Below are 12,015 nucleotides of genomic sequence, written 5' to 3'. Positions count from 1 at the left end.
AGCTTGCAAATATTTTCTCCCCTTTTTTAGGTTGTCTTTTCACTCTGATGATAGTTTCTTTCGCTGTGCAGAAGCTGTTTAGTTTAATTTGATCCCATTTGTCAATTTTTGCTTTTGTTGCAGTTGCTTTTGGTGTTTTGGGAACTCTGACAATTTTAAGTAGGCATATTGAAAATTTGTATTTTGAGAATGAGATGGGGGAGAAAATGTTCATATGGTTATGAGGCATTCCTTGCTTCGTCTTTTAAAGATGCTTTTTGTTCATCCCTTGGTCTTTACTGTTAAAAATTATCATTCACATTCCAGGTCCATGGCATGATTTCTCATTATGTCAAAGCAGATAAAAGGTTGAAGCAAAAAAAGTAATCAGCAAATTCTCTACCTGAGTGAATGCCAGGAGAGTTCTCTTGCCTGGTTGCCCTCTTTCATTTTCCTCTTATAAATGTCCCTTCTTTGTTCCTTGATGGCTGGAGTTGAGACCTTCTCAGGTGTGGATACATGGGAGGCTCCTGTGTGAGGGATAGTGGGAGGGGAGAAGAGAACTGATGGTGAGTGCAAGATCTTGGAGATGCTTTCATATATGTTGGTGTTTCTTTAGGGCATTTTTTGTATGCTAGTGTTACCGTAAGTGCAAGTTCAAAACATCAAAATATAAATTACAATAGCTAGTTGGCCAGATTAGATACTATTTAATATTATAGCTCTGTCTTTTTTTTAACCAAGTCAGTGCTTATTTAGATTTACTAACATATTTATAAATTTCATTGCTTTCAGTTGTTTCTTGTATCCATATATGTTCTTTAGTATTTCTTTCTGTGACAGCATATAAGTGATGACTTTCACTATTTGTGTATCTAAAAATATATTTTGGTCTTACCGTAGAAAGATGTTTGTTTTAGAATTCTAGGTTGAGCATTATTTTCCAACAACACTTTAAAGATACGTTTTAATTGTCTGCTGGCCTCTTTTATTACTACTGAGGTGCTTAAAATCCACCTTAAAACTTAGTGGCTTGAAACACCAACCATTTTATAATCTCTCGATTCTGTAGGTTGCCTAGCATCAATTGAGTAATTTTTCCTTTTGACGTTGGTTGGGGCTGCAGTTCTACTTAGGTGGAACATGAAAGATGGCATACTCAGTGGCAGTTGATGCTGGCTTTGGTTGGAATCTCTGCTGGATCTATTAATTGTTGTCCTTCAGTTCTCATCCATGCGCCTGTTCTGTGTGGCTTGGGCATCTATCCCGGTGGCTGAGTTTTGAGAGGTAGCATCTTAAGACTTGCACAATGAAAGAAGTATAATTTGTCAGTCCTCTGAAGGCCTAGATGCAGACATCTCAGATGCCACTTCTGTGGCCTTCTATTGATCAGAGCATTCACAGGGTCAGCCTAGAGTCAGGGGAAGCTGCACTCTTGACTTGAGAAACAGCATTTTCTCACAGGGATTGGGAGAATTGTTGAGGTGAGTCTATGGAGACTACTCACCTCAGAAGTTCACTGTTGGCGTGATCTGATTCCTTTCTTGGTTATCTGTCTTTCTTCTCTGGTTGCTCTTAAGATTTATTTTTGTCTTTGTTCTTCTATAGTTTCACTATGAAAGCTCTAGTTATAGTCTTGTTTTTATTAATCTGGCTTGGGATGCAATGTATGTCTTCAATTTGAAGACTCAAGTCATCACTTTTGGAAAATTCTTGACCATTTTCTCTGCCTCTCCTAGTTCTCTCTGTTCTCTTCTTATAGAGAACTTTTATTTGAAGTTTGTTGGATAGTCTCATATGACTTTATTATATGCTGGAGGAGTGAGATTAATTTGTCCAAGACTGAGCCCCGGTAGTCTGTCTGCTCAGAAAAGGTCTGGGCTTCTTGCCAAAACTCTGTTGAAACTGGCTATGGCCAAGTAGGGCAGACCATCCTGGTCAACCATGAAGCTTGGACCTGAGGCCCCTAATTATGCCAGAGATGGGTCTGTTCCATACCCATGGAAGTGGCATATTCTGCTACCATATTATCCCATCTTATAGTGACACCTGCAAGGCTTGGAACAAAGCTTCCAGATCATGGCAGGCAGAGGAGTTGCCTCAACTGTGAGTATCAGGCTAGCAGAATAGGGATAGGGGCAGGGTTCTAACACATCGTATTGAAGGCTGTGCACATCACTTGGTGGTTGTATTTCTGCCTCTGACAGGCTAGAGGCCAGTGCTTCTCTAATCATGTACCTTACTTAAAAGCTCCAGGACTCAAGCATGGGGATCCCTTTTTAAATATCTGACATCAAGTTTTGCCAGATTTCTGTGCTCTGCTCCAGGGTATCATGGGCAGCAGGAGACCTGCATATCTGCTACTGATGTTGTCAGACATGCTTTCTTCCCAGGGAACACTGCTCCTGAAGTCTTGTGTGAGTGCTGTGTGGCCAGTGGCCTGTGTGAGTGCTGTGTGGCCAGTGGCCAATTGCCCTTCCCCATTTTTCTTTTCCTTATTGCTTTGAGAGTGCTTTTTTCCCCTCTGAAACAGGATCTCACTCAGTTACCCAGGCTGGAGTGCAGTGGTGTGAATATGGCTCACTTCAGCCTTGACCTCCTGGGCTTAAGCAGTCCTCCTGACTTAGCCTCCTGAGTAGTTGGGACCACAGGCATCCACCACCACTCTCGGCTAATTTTTTTTATTTTTAAATTTTTGTAGAGATGGAGTCTTAGAGCGAAAAAGGAAGATATTACATATAACCACAAAACAAGGTTAGGATGTTTCGAACTAGGGAAATTCCCAAGAACAAGAAAGAGCTCTTATAAATTAAAGACATAATATAAATAAAAATATGATAAAGTATGGGGCAAACACCAAGGAACACTGCCCAGAAAGTAGAACAAAAAGATAATAGATTAAAAAATTGAGGAGAAAACCACAAGAAAATTACAGTTTCAGTCTTGATATGAAAAATTGGAATTCTAGAAAGAAAAACGGTTGAGAAAAAATTATGAAAGAAATAATACAATTTACTGGAAGCGGAGGATACAAAGTTCCTGTTTGAAAGAGCTGTGAGTGAATACATAATAAAGTCAATGAAAAAGAGTTGTGCTAAGGCATATCATCCTAAAATTTCAGAACACTGGGAATTTAGAGAAGAACTTAAAAAGCAAACAGATTACAGACAGAGGATCAAGAATCAGAACACCCTTCTCAATAGCAATAACTAGGAGACAGTAGAACAATACCTTTAATATTTTAAGAAAAATAGTTTCCAACCAAGAATTCCCTTTACAGCCCAACGTTCAGTCACATGGTGGAATAGAGACATTTATTTTTAGGATGCAGAGTGTAGAAAACACTTCCCTTCTGATGCACACTGTTTTAGAAAGGATGTGGTCTTCCAAAATCGGGGAATAAACAGAGAAAGAATCAGATATGGGATCCAGAAAATAGGGAACCAGACAGGTGAGGGCCTAACCAAATTCCTTGATGATTACTGTGTATTTTGCCTAGAAAGTGTAAGGGTTGAAAGGGTGTGATCCTTTCCTCCCCATCATGAAGGGTCACAGCCAGCACCCTTGTAACAAAAGACTAAGTTAACTAAGGAAAGCATAACAAATTTATTATGTGCACACAAGTGCATGGGAGTCATACAAAATATGAACACTCAAAAGCTGGACCTGATGGCATATGCCTGTAGTCCCAGCCATTTGGGGAGGCTGAGGCAGAAGATTTGCTTGAGCCCAGGAGTTTGAGTTCAGCCTGGGCAACATAGAGAGACCCTGTCTCTAAAAACAACAACAACAAGAAGAAACGAAAACCCAAAGAGCCAGATGGTTGACCCTTAATACCCTCTTCACTGGGGAGAGGGAACTGGGAGATATAGGGCTAACTGGTTTTTAGGGGAAATGAATGGACCTGAGAGACAGAAATTAACTTGTAAATGATTCTCTTCAGAATTTGAATGAACCAAGAAGCAGATAATATCTAGTTGAAGTGCCTGTCCACTATGTGGTTGCATTCTTTAGTCTTCTTTTCTGCTATAGATAATTTCAGGGAATATGGAAGGCAATTGTGTTCCTCTTTGGGTATCCAGTTTCTAGATAGATAATAGAGCTTCTGTGGACAGCCTCATCTTGTGCTTTGGGAGAGACAACAGATTGAGGGGAGGAGGGGAGGAGGTCAGAGAGACCTTGCTGCTGCTTTTTTAGTTTAGCATGTCAAAGTGTTATATTTCTGGGTATTGGTTTCTGAACTGCAACCAAAGTAGCCAGTTCTATTGGAAGAAGACAGAGGCTTCCATGAAAGATTTCTCCAACAAAAAATGAAATGAATAAAATACTTCATGTAAATACTTCATGTATTTAAATGCATTGAGAAGAGATTTTTTTAGGCCTGTCAGGTAGCATGGGAATGATTTAATCATAGGAATATAGAAAACTAAACAAAAGAAAAATGATGCAACCCTCAGCTCTCAGTAAACAAAAGATTGTGCAAGATAGGAAATTAAGCTTAGTATACTACATGGCTCAGCTTTTTGTTCTTCTTGTTATAGAGATGGGGTCTTGCCCTGTTGCTCAGGCTGGAATGCAGTGGCACAGTCATAACTCACCGCAGCCTTTAACTCCCAGGCTCAAGTGATCCTCCTGCATGGTTCAGCTTTGAACAGAGGTTATATTTCATAATATTGTGAACTCCAGGTTTTGGAAGGCCGGGGAAGGAAACGTGGGAGGGCAGGTATAAGGATTAAGTCCTCATTTTCCACATAAAGTATATAGAACTGAAATAATAAGACATTTGTAGGATAAACATAGTGTTTATAAATATGTTGGCAAATTACCAGATCAAAAAGCTAAGTTTCAGTGTGGTTGCCCTTGGTGAGTGAGAGTTGGAGTGAGAGAGGGGGCTGGATGAGGCAGAAGAGGCCATTTTGTTTGTTTGTTTGTTTGAAAGATGGGGTCTCCTTATGCTGCTCAGTCTGATCTTGAACTACCGGGCCCAAACAATCCTCCTGCCTCAGCTTCCTGAGTAGCTGGGACTACAGATGTGTACCACTACACCCAGCTTGAGACCTCATTTTGATATGTCGTTTTAATATGTGTCTATGCATTAATATAAAAATTAAGTACATAAATAAAATGTAGGCTGCATACAGTGGTTCACATCTGTAATCCCTGCATTTTGGAAGGCCCAGGAAGGAGGATCACTTGAGGCCAGGACTTAGAGACCAGCAGCCTGAATAACATAGCGAGACCCCATCTCTAAATTAAAAAAAAAAAAAAAAAAATTAATAAAATTTAAAAGGAATTAATTAACTTACGCAAATTTTTCACATAGATGCAGCCATTTTTGACTGGGTTGAAAAGTACTTGGTTAGAGCACAGTTTCAAAGTAACAGAAAAACTGATGAACACCAAGTAGTTTGCCACTTGATCTGGGTTGTTTATTCTAAGACTGCCCTTGGAATGGCATTAATTATTCATGCAAACGACTTATCCTTCTTCAATCGAAGAAATATCTTCTGACCTTCCTGCATATGAATACTTTTTTTTCTTTTTAACTGCTGTGGTTCTGGCCTTGAATTCTTTTTTTTTTTAATCACTATTTTTTAGAGACAGGATCTCGTTATGTTGCCCAGGCTGAACATGAACTCCTGGGCTCAAGCTGTCCTCCCGACTCGGCCTCCTAAGTAGCTGGGACTACAGGTGGCACTGCCACCGCACAGCTGGCTCTTGAACTCTTTCAAGAGTTGAAGACTCTTCCGAGGCCAGACTTCCAGGAAATGGCAGTAGTGCATGAGATGTGGGAATCCTTGGAAGTACAACTTTCAGGGTCTATAGACTTCTGGGCTACTGCAGCTTGTAGCAGGGAGGTATGTCCTGTACTTCAGTGAGTGACTCTTATTTTAACAGAAAGAAGTGGTAGCAGCAGGCACGTCTCCCCAAGGCTTCATAGCAATCTTAAACCCAAGCTTTGCACCCACCCCAGCGTTTTAAAGTTTACAAAATAATAAACTCTTTAGGGAAAAGATCTAGACCAGAGATCTGCAAATTACAGCCCACATGCCAGCTGCTTGTTTTTGTAAATAATGTTTTACTGGAATACAGCCACTCCCACTTGTTTACATATCATCCCTGGCTACTTTTATGCTACCATGAAGTGGAGGGTTGAGTAGTTGAAACAAAGACCTTATTGCCTGCAAAGCCTGAAATGAACACACTCACATACACTGATTTATGTATAGAATATGTATACCAATATATCTTTTATTTATTTATTTTTTTGAGATTTAGTCTCACTCTGTTGCTCTGTCGCCCAGGTTGGAGTGCCGTGGCAAGATCTCGGCTCACTGCAACCTCTGCCTCCCAGGTTCAAGTGCTTCTCTTGTCTCAGCCTCCCAAGTAGCTGGGATTACAGGCACACGCTACCACGCCCAGCTAATTTTTGTATTTTTAGTAGAGACAAGGCTTTGCCATGTTGGCCAGGCTGGTCTCAAACTCCTGACCTTAAGTGATCCACCTGCCTCTGCCTTCCAAAGTAATGGGATTACAGGTGTGAGCTACTGCGCCCAGCCTACAAATATATCTTTTACAGCACATCTCAATTCCTATTAGCCGCATTTCAAATGCTCAGTAGGCACTGTTGGCTAGTATCAGCTGTATTGGCCAACACAGATCTAAATCACTGTATTCTTGGTACTCCTACTTCCTTGTACCTTATCAGAATAAGCCTTCAATGAAGTTACCTTGGGTTAAACTGGCTGCAGGTGTGGGGTAAGTTAGCAAGGCCAAAGTAAAGCCATTTCCTTTGCAAGAAATAGACATGGACACATAATGTAATAATCATGAATGTTTATCCATTAAAACTTTAGTAAAATAAAAAAGAAATCCAAATATCAAATTATTGTTAAAAGTGACAAGTGATACACATGGTGTCTACCTCAGGAAAGTTTATGTGTCCACCTCTGCCTTAGAGGCATTTGAAAAAGTATAGAATGTTGCCAGAATCGCTCTCAATAATAATTATATCTCATGATTTTGAATTTAAATTTTGGGTCCCAGAGGAGCAGTGCTGTGAAAGTTTCCTACCTCATTGTGTGTCTCTGTAGATCATTTCCTCTGCTTCCTGCATCTGTTTTCTTGGATTAGTTAGGTATTATACTAAAGTCTAGAATTCTTTTGGCTGCAGAGCTTTCTCTGCTGCTTCCCTTCCCCCCCAACCTACTTTATTGTGGGTGGGAAAATTTTTGTTGAGAGGGCTTGATTAATTAGAAGGGATTCCTGGCTTCCCTAGCGGTGGCAGCCTGGGAAGATTACAGAGCCTGGCTTAGTGACAGGCCAGTCTGTATTTAAGGAAAAACTCGGACCCGCCAGATTTCTCTGGAATGTGCATCTGGCTTTGTCTTCTACAGGGAATGTGTAATGATCCCCTCCTCTTTCTTCCCACCCATTCCAGGAGGCTGAAAGCTTTTACTTTTGCTCTTGATGGGGTTGTCTACTTTTTATTCTGGGAGAGGGGAGGGCTGGAATTTAGGGGTAGGAAGCTTGAGTCATTTTCTAAATCTAAAGTAAAAGATTTAAGGTTTTATTAATATTTAGTAGGAAAGGAGATATTTTATAAAAAAAAAAAAAAAAAAAGAACTCCCTGCATGTTTACTATCAATGTTTTTCTTTCCACTCTTTTGGAGCAATTATAGTTTTATGTTCTTCTCTGAATTTCAGTTAACCTTAGTCTTCACATTCCTTCGAACACCACAAAAAGAGAAATAAGTGTAAGAATTGACAATGATTTCCCCTTTATAGTAAAAGTATAGAGCAGCTCTTTAAACTTCCAGAGAAAGAGACAGTTGAATAGTAAATGGGTAATCACTAGGTTTTTGTCTTGCTAGTTTGCCTCAAGGAATCACTTAAATCCTGTGTCCTAGGTTTTTTCCGTCTACTTAAATGGGAACCTGGTACTGACTTTGTTATCAGTGCTCATTTGAAAATGGCTGCGTTGATTTTGTGTATCACATTGAAAAGATTTATGCAATTATTTTCATAACAATTGAGTTCTAGGTACTTTTTCTATGCATTTTAAGAAAGAATAAAACTGAAGTGCCTAAACAGAATAAATCACAAACATTTTAAATGGTTATTTTCTTTACTGGAAATAACTTTGGAGTGTGCAACCTTTGTCCCAAAGAATGTTTTTACAGAGATTTGTCTCTGTGAAACTTTTAAAGTGAAAGAAGTACCTCTGTATTTCTTCTCCTGATACTTAAAGTCTGCATCTTCCAATTCCTCCTTAAATTTCATGTATTCCTTGTAAGAGCTTTATGTTTTAAAGACATACAGGGTCAATCAGAGTTTGCAGAGTGGTTGATGATATGCCCAAACTAACATAGGATGCTGTTTTCCCATTCAGTATCATTGTTCTATTGCTTTGCTCATGCTGGAAGCTGTATTCAGGTAAGTATGTGCGGATTTCGTGCATGAATTGAAATAAAATTAGTAAAAGTTTTCACACCAGCAGTCACCCAATGAGTTTTATCTCAGGCTTAGAGCTTTTAGGTACCTTCTCACTCTGTAGGGCATCTGCTCTGAGTGTTGATGACTTTGAAACAAAGTTCTTGGACTTGAAATTAATTTTTTTTTCTAAGTGTTCTCTCTGCCTTTCTGGCCAGACACCCAGTTTTCTAGGCTTCATTTCCCAGTCCTTTCCTCATGTGATAATAGATAAACTAGTCTGTTCTTTTTTTGGATGACTAAAAAATGTGTAAATACAGCTCTGGCTTCTTATCCTCCTTTTTAGTCTCAACTTTCCACCTACCTCCAAGAAGTTTCTGCCTACATTGATCCCTAAAACTTCAAAGAAAGAACTGAGTTTATCATAGCTTTCATCTAAGCTGATTTTTGCTTTGAAAGTCTCTGATGCTACCTTCACACACTGTGGGCTTGCCAAACGATATCTTCTTGTCCTTCATTCTTTAGTCACTTACTAAACGCATTCCTGCTCTGCAGAGCATCTTGAATTTACTCCTTCTCTTACAAATTCAAGCCCTTATTGTCCTTGTTTTTATGTCCATGTTAATCTCTGAGAACCTCTGTGCCTCTCTTCTCTTACCATTCCAGTTCATCTAGACAAGTGCCAGGGTAATGTTTTCTTAACATCATATTTGTCATGTTACTTCCTCACTTAGGTGATCAGGGTAATTCCTTTTGTTTAAATGGATCTAATCTAAACTCTCCAGCGAGACTTAAGGCATTCCGATAATTACCGTCCCTTTCCTTTTTAACTTGGACTCATGTTTGTTTTCATCTTGGAACTGGGTAACGTGGCCCACCTATTCCTGTGAAACTAATGCATTTGCATTTCGTGCAGTCATCTGGCTTTTCTGTGGTTTTCTGTCTACTTGCTATGTCTCACCTTTTCTTCCTTGGTCCACACCCGTCAGCTTTTTCCAAGCTTGACCAGTGAATGACTCGCTTTTTCTTTGTTACACATCTAAACCTTTCCCATATTGATTTCTCTCTTGCTATGTGTTTCTTTGACTGTTATGTGCAGTTTATGTTATGTTTTATATATGTTTCCAATTTCTTTTCTTTCCTAAGAACATCATCTTGAGGTGATATACATATGCTTTTATGTATATTATGCCTAGCCACATTCCCTGGGAAGGAGGACCTGTCCTATGCTTCTTTTGTATCTGCACAGGCCTTGAATAGTATAAAGCAGGGGTGTCCAATCTTTTGGCTTCCCGGGGCCACACTGGAAGAATAATTGTCTTGGGCCACACATAAAATACACTTATACTAACAATAGCTGATGAGCTTTAAAAAAAAAAATCGCAGAAGAAATCTCATAATGCTTTAAGAAAGTTTACACATTTGTGTTGGGCTGCATTCAAAGCCATCCTGGGCAGCGAGTTGGACAAGTGTGGTCTAAAGCATTTCTGAAGTGTCCAGTACCCCTCACTTTCCTTGTCCCAAAGATGACAAGTTTCTTTCGTCTTGGCTCGTAGAGAACAGGGAAGTCACTCCAGCTTTGAATTATTTCTTACTGGTCTTTTTTTCAGTTCCATTCAGGGAATGTTGTAATCTTCAATTTGTGGTATATTTGGTTTTTTAAAAAAAATTCATCTCAACCTATTTCTCCTTTTAGGAGTCCACAGCTCCACTTTGAAAATATTTTTAATAATTCTTTTGAAAATACCCTCTATTAATAATCAAGATGGCAATCCATAGAATTTGCTTCTCTATGCTTCAGAAAAATAAAATGTTTCAGTATAATGGTTTTGATTGTCTAGACATTATATTTTAATTTCTTAGTGTTAGACCTTGATATTTTTAATTTTTCCAACATATGTACAAAGCATGTGCTTTTATTACTTATTCTAATGTAAAAATTAATTCTTACCAGAAAAGTAAACTCAGGATTTCTTACCAAATAGATGAACTCAGTAAGCACCTTGGATTCTCTCTGAGGGCTGTAGGGGGCATCATTGTTCCATGTTTTATAAAGAATCTTCCTGCTGTGATCTAAAGAAGCACAGCAACTAAAGTGCCTTTACAGTCGTTGGCTCCTGCCCACATTACTATGACGTCCTAAATGCTTGTTTGTTTGCCTGGTGGTTGTATGTGCACACTTGCATCCCTAGCCTTTTATGAATGTGTATATTTAGATTGCTTCTGTCATAAAGTCCTCCTGACTAGGATGTACCACCACCAAACACTGAGGGAAGACAGTCCCAAAAACGAAAACTATCCAAAGTGGCCCCAGGGAAAGCATTCTCAGAGTGACGCAAGACTGCCTGTTCAGTACTTCCTTTCCAGATGCAGGAACCTGGAGATGATGGTCAGAGAGTAAGGATCCTCTTTGTCCTTTGAAAGCTTTGGGACCCCAGTTCGGCCCTGGTCCCAGCAGTAAACGCTGGAGGGGGTCAATCAGGTCTGGAAAGAAATCCTTGAAGTCATAGTTTTATTACCATTACTGCTCATCCGACTCACCTTTCCTTTTTGTTATTATTACTCTTAGTTTGGGGGATGCTTGGTTGAGAAAGTGAGGGATGGGGTGGGGATTGAGAGTGTCCTTGCAATTTACAGTCCCAGAGAATTCCATGGAAATGACATACCATTGAAATGGCTAAAATGTACAGCAGCGTAGTCGTCATTAGCCAAATAATGTAACGATGCACAGTGTTTGCTAATTGTCCTTTGAGATACTTCTCTAGTAGTAGGCTCTTGGAATATCCATGATTAAGTAATACAGGAAGCTAGGCCTCTATATGTGTCACTTTGTCCCATGTGAGTGTCATGTGACAAAAACACTGATTTTCAGACTGTTGGAAGTAATCAGGTTATTAATAGTTACCCTACACACTCACATACCCACATGCACACACTTGTGCTATATTTTGCGAGTTTAATATGAGGTGAAAAAAGAATGTCATGCTGTTTGTTCCACAGTGGAATAGCATTATATAGATTCTGGTAAGGTATGTACCAGGTCTAGCATCCAGATCCTTACTACCTGAAAAATTCACCGTATGTTACTGATTAGTATTGAGATATGTCTGGCTCTAAATTTTTGTGGTTCTCTAAATCTATGCATTTTACTCTAGGTTCTTTGATAGTACTTCTTGAAATTTAGATCATTAAGTCTTTGAGGAAAGGATTCTAGAAAATTAAAATATCAGACTTTTAATCAGGATTCCTGAATTCATGTTGTGGTTTCACTTATGAAAACTGGATGACTTTGGGTGAGTTTTATTACCCCTCTGAGCATCTTATTTCTTCAGGTATAAGATAGAAGTAACAGCAGTGTCTGTTTTACAGGGTTTCTTTTGGATATAAAATTAGTAATAAAAGACATAATGCTGTGAAAGTGGGAAAATAACATTTTATGCATGTCTTGGGCTGTCAGTAATTATTTTATTATCTTACAGTGACATGCTGTATAGTATTTAAGGGACTTGGCCTTGACTTATTTGTTCCTGGTCTCATAATTCTTGGGAGTGAGGAGTAGTCTAATTCTTTTCATATGTGAGGGCTCAATTAGCAAATTTTTAT

At 39.2% G+C, this 12,015-nt stretch overlaps 1 protein-coding gene across 1 annotated transcript in view; it reads left to right on the top strand.

Moving 5' to 3' along the window:
- SLX4IP (SLX4 interacting protein) overlaps positions 1-12,015 on the top strand; it is a 190,624-nt gene that overhangs the window by 23,156 nt on the left and 155,453 nt on the right. The window lies entirely within an intron of this gene.

Source organism: Hylobates moloch, unplaced genomic scaffold (genome assembly GCF_009828535.3).
Source record: "Hylobates moloch isolate HMO894 unplaced genomic scaffold, HMol_V3 SCAFFOLD_21, whole genome shotgun sequence".
Classification (NCBI taxonomy): domain Eukaryota; kingdom Metazoa; phylum Chordata; class Mammalia; order Primates; family Hylobatidae; genus Hylobates; species Hylobates moloch.
Note: the sequence above shows the minus strand (reverse complement) of the source record. Positions and strands in the feature narration are given on the sequence as shown.